The following is a 5,342-nucleotide window of genomic DNA, read 5'->3' on the forward strand; positions in this document are numbered from 1 at the left end:
ATTGAGTCTGTCCAGAGCAAGCGATGTCTGCGAAGGGCGTGCAGCATCATCAAGGACTGCTCTCATCCCAACCATGGACTGTTTACCATCCTCCCAACTGGGAGGCGCTACAGGTCTCTCCGTTGCAAGACCAGCAGGTTCAGGAACAGCTTCTTCCCTGCGGTTGTTACCCTACTTAAATCTGCACCTTGGTGATTGCAGCCATCCCCCACCCCCGGACATTCCTTCCCCCAGTGACTGATCTCAACCCCCGAAATTTGCACTACTGCTACTGTATATACATATATATATTTTACTGTTCCATTAGTCTGTGTTCGCACTTCTGGGTGAGATGCTAACTGCATTTCGTTGTCTCTGTACTTGTACACTGCACAATGACAATAAAGTTTGAATCTGAATCTGAATGGAGGACCCACCGGTAGACCTGACTCTCCACCGAACTTGGTCCTGAGCCACCAGTGTCGATGGAACCCGCGTCACCAAGAGTGAGGAGGGAACTTAGAGCGACGTGGAACGTCGAGAACAAAGGGGGGACCCAGCGGAGGGGCTCCAATAACCAATGGGTTCTGGTAAACCTCGTCCTCGCCCTTTCCAAAGCCTGTACATCCTTCTCACACTGGGGGCAATCATTCCTCCAAATGCAGCCTAACCAAAGTCCTATAAAGCTGTATCATAACCTTCTGACACTCATACTCCACACCCCGAACAATGAAGGCAAGCCTTATTCACTACTCTATCTTGTGTTGTTACTTACAGGTTGTGGACATGTACCCCATGATTCCTCCGTACATCAATTTAAGAGAGAGTTAGATTGAGCTCTAGGGGCTCGTGCAGTCAGGGGATATGGGGAAAAGGCAGGCACGGGATATTGATAGGGGACGATCAGCCATGATCACAATGAATGGCGGTGCTGGCTCGAAGGGCCAAATGGCCTCCTCCTGCACCTATTTTCTATGTTTCTATGTTACAGTTAAATGTCTTTCCATTAATTGTATATTTCCCCCTTGCATTTGACCTTGCATTTGACCTCACATTTGCTGGTATTAAATTATATCTGCCATTTCTCCACCCATAGCTGTCGCTGATCTGTATCTGTATACTTTGACAACCTTCCTCAAAGTTTACAACTCCAGCAATCTTGGTGTTGTCTGCAAATTTGCTGACCAACCCATCTACATTCACATTTAACTTATATATAATATATATATACAGTGGCTTGCAATATTTTTCATACCCCTTGAACTTTTCCACATTTTGTCACGTTACAACCACCAACGTAAATGTATTTTATTGGGATGTTATGTGATAGACCAACAGAAAGTGTTGCATAATTGTGAAGTGGAAGGAAAATGATACATGGTTTTCAAATTTTTTTACAAATAAAAAACTGAAAAATGTGGCGTGCAAAAGTATTCAGTCCCCCTGAGTCAATACTTTGTAGAACCACCTTTCGCTGCAATTACAGCTGCAAGTCTTTTGGGGTATGTCTCTACCAGCTTTGTACATCTAGAGACTGACATTTTTGCCCATTCTTCTTTGCAAAATAGCTCAAGATCAGTCAGATTGGATGGAGAGCGTCTGTGAACAGCAATCTTCAAGTCTTGCCAGAGATTCCCAATTGGATTTAGGTCTGGACTTTGACTGGGCCATTCTAACACATGAATATGCTTTGATCTAAACCATTCCATTGTAGCTCTGGCTGTATGTTTAGGGTCATTGTCCTGCTGGAAGGTGAACCTCCGCCCCAGTCTCAAGTCTTTTTCAGATTCTAACAGGTTTTCTTCCAAGATTGCCCTGTATTTGGCTCCATCCATCTTCCCATCAACTCTGACCAGCTTCCCTGTCCCTGCTGAAGAAAAGCATCCCCACAGCATGATGCTGCCACCACCATGTTTCACAGTGGGGATGGTGTGTTCAGGGTGATGGGCAGTGTCAGTTTTCCGCCACACATAGCGTTTTGCATTTAGACCAAAAACTTCAATTTTGGTCTCATCTGACCAGAGCACCATCCTCCACATGTTTGCTGTGTCCCCCATGTGGCAAACTGCAAACGGAACTTCTTATGGCTTTTTTTCAACAATGGCTTTCTTCTTGCCACTCTTCCATAAAGGCCCGATTTGTGGAGTGCACCACTAATAGTTGTCCTGTGGACAGATTCTCCCACCTGAACTGTGGATCTCTGCAGAGATCTGCAGAGATCTTCCTCCTGAGTTACCATGGGCCTGTTGGCTGCTTCTCTGATCAATGCTCTCCTTGCCCGGCCTGTCAGTTTAGGTGGACGGCCATGTTTTGGTAGGTTTGCAGTTGTGCCATACTCTTTCCATTTTCGGATGATGGATTGAACAGTGCTCCGTGAGATGTTCAAAGCTTGGGATATTATTTTATAACCTAACCCTGCTTTAAACTACTCCACAACTTTATCCCTGACCTGTCTGGTGCGTTCCTTGGGCTTCATGATGCTGTTAATTGACTAATGTTCTCTAACAAATGTACGTCAGATACATTTAATTGTGGGATAAGACCATGTGTATAAAATCAGAGTCCATGGAATCACAGTGTTCCCTAAATTATGACCATGTTAGGATGGTACACAAGGCAAAGTTTTCACTTGAAGTTTGAACCACCAAAGTGCAGTGGAGATACATACCTTGGTCTCCTGGTTTCCTGGCCCATATTTATCCCTGTTTGTTAACGTATGAACAAAAGACATGTATTTTCCCACATTTCGTCAGTAATAATAATATTCATTTCCAATTCCCATTTCTGTTTCGTTTCTAACGTGTTTCCTTTTACATAATCTTGAAGTCCTTTATATAAATCCTGGTTCAACCAGATGAGTGTTTGAGTACACAGCAGCATGCAGTAAAACATGACATAGATCAGGTCAACTAATACTGACTGATCTACAGTCAGATCTGTAGCAGAGGGAGGGATATGGGTAGATGTGGAGCAAGAACATCAAAGCAAAACTCTGCAATTGGAAGGGGTGGGAAATGAGTTGAAAGAGGAAGGGAAGAGAATAGGATCACTGGGTGGTGGGATAAATGCGTGCACAATGAAGGGGGTGGGGGGTGGGGGGAGTGGTGTTCAGGAAGTGTTATTTGAAACTTGAGAATTCATTGATCATAACAGAGTTAGACAACTCAAACTGGAAGAAAATATTCCACTCAAATTTCAGGATGAATAAACGACATCAAAACTCAATCATGACTCTAAGTATGAAGAACAAACCCTTATCACTTACTATTGTCCTTCTGATAGTACGGGACAAAAAGCCGGGGCAGTTCTTGATCAAACAAAACACATCTCCAGTTCCCTCTGCCTCTCTCAGCTTTCTGAATAACCAGACTCAGTGATTTCTCTTCCTCAGTCAGTGCCTTTTCTCCAACACGTTTGCCATCGCCATTGATCCAAACCAGTCTCATTGGCCCAAGGACGTGAGACACAGAGCAGGTCAGGGTAACGTTGTCTCCCTCAATCACTGCATCAGACGGTTCAGCTGTGACTGTGGAAACAAGCAGGTTGTTTACATTTTAAACAATAAGTTCATCAGTAAACTCAGTGGCAACATTCTGACTCCTACCTTCCACTGTGATTAGATCAATGGTGGGAAATGGATTTCGTTCCAGATAACAGGTGTAAAGTCCGGCATCTTGAAACACAACGGGGACAATCCTCACATTGAAATCCTTGCCTTCGTAGAGTTTCCCTGAGGTCACCAGTCGATTCACAAAGTTGGCCCCATTGACATTGATGATGATGGGCTGAGAACGTTCTGCAGATGCTATTAATTTCCACGGTTGAAGGTGATGAAGTGTCCAGCTCCACTGAGCACGGGAATAGCTACGACCATAACTCCCAGAACAAACCAGGTGAAGTTCACTGTGATCGGTGTTGGAGCGGTAAAGTGTGTATCTCCCATTATATAAATCTGTATCAGAGAGACAGAGGATAACTCCTTTCAGTATTACAGTTACTGTGCCATACACAGATTCTCAACCGTATTCTTATAAACATTTGTGGTGTTTTGTTCAACTGATCAAGTTTCAAATGTAACATCTTTCATGAATGCCGCACTAAACTCATCAGATCTTTATAAAATACAATGTGCTGTACGGCAGTAAGTTGCAGTGAAGTTTGGATATTCCACTCTACATTTCAACATGAGGTTGGCCCCCACACCCGGACTGTCCGGGAATGTCCCGGGATGGAATGAAACCTCCCGGAGACTCCCGAGAGCGGTGTGGGAGGTGAATGTCTCTGTCAGTCTGCAGGAGGTGGTTCAGGTTCAGGTTCGGGTTCAGGTTCAGGTTCGGGTTCGGGTTCGGGTTCGGCTTCAAGTTCGGGTTCGGGTTCAGGTTCGGGTTCGGGTTCGGGTTCAGGTTCGGGTTCGTGTTCAGGTTCGGGTTCGTGTTCAGGTTCAGGCTGTGGACAGAAGCAGCCCAGAGGATGCCTGTACGGGGACTGACCCGGACACATTGGCACTTCAAGTGGATCGGCACATTCCCATTATTCCCACCATCCCTCTCCCATTCACACCCATTGATTCCCTGTCCTTCCCTGTTCCCGGGTCCTGCTCCCAGCTGAATGCTGATCCCAAGCCCGAGTCTGCAGCAGCTGGAATCACTTCAAGCAACACCAGACTCGGAGAGAAGGGTCAGTGTGGGGAGAGGGGATGGATTGTTGTTCAGTGTTGATGTGTGGGTCGGGACCCCCAGTGTGTGTGTGAGCAGCAAGTGCTGGTGACTGCACTTTCTATCTGACATTTTGACGTGAGTCTTGTATCAGTATCTCAGTCTCAGATACTGGAGCATTGATGGCAAGATGAGTCCTGTATTAGTATCTCAGTCTCAGATACTGGAGCATTGATGGCAAGATGAGTCCTGTATCAGTATCTCAGTCTCAGATACTGGAGCATTGATGGCAAGATGAGTCCTGTATCAGTATCTCAGTCTCAGATACTGGAGCATTGATGACAAGATAAACTGACAAAATACTTTACTGAACAATGGTTACAGAAAGACATCTCCCTCCTGTGCTGTGTGTCTGTCACATATATATATACATATATATATATACATATACATATATATATATATACATATACATATATATATACATATATATATATACATATACATATATATATACATATATATATATACATATATATATACATATATATATATACCCATATGTATACATACATAAGCACGTAACCCTGCAGAAAAGTTCAAAAACAGCAAAAATTCACAACGTTATTATTCTCACATATCATATTAATTTTTTCGCTAAATCTATAAATTTAATTTTAAATCGAGAAATAAAGAGAAAAACCGTTA

This window comes from Amblyraja radiata, unplaced genomic scaffold (assembly GCF_010909765.2).
Source record: "Amblyraja radiata isolate CabotCenter1 unplaced genomic scaffold, sAmbRad1.1.pri S91, whole genome shotgun sequence".
Taxonomy (NCBI): domain Eukaryota; kingdom Metazoa; phylum Chordata; class Chondrichthyes; order Rajiformes; family Rajidae; genus Amblyraja; species Amblyraja radiata.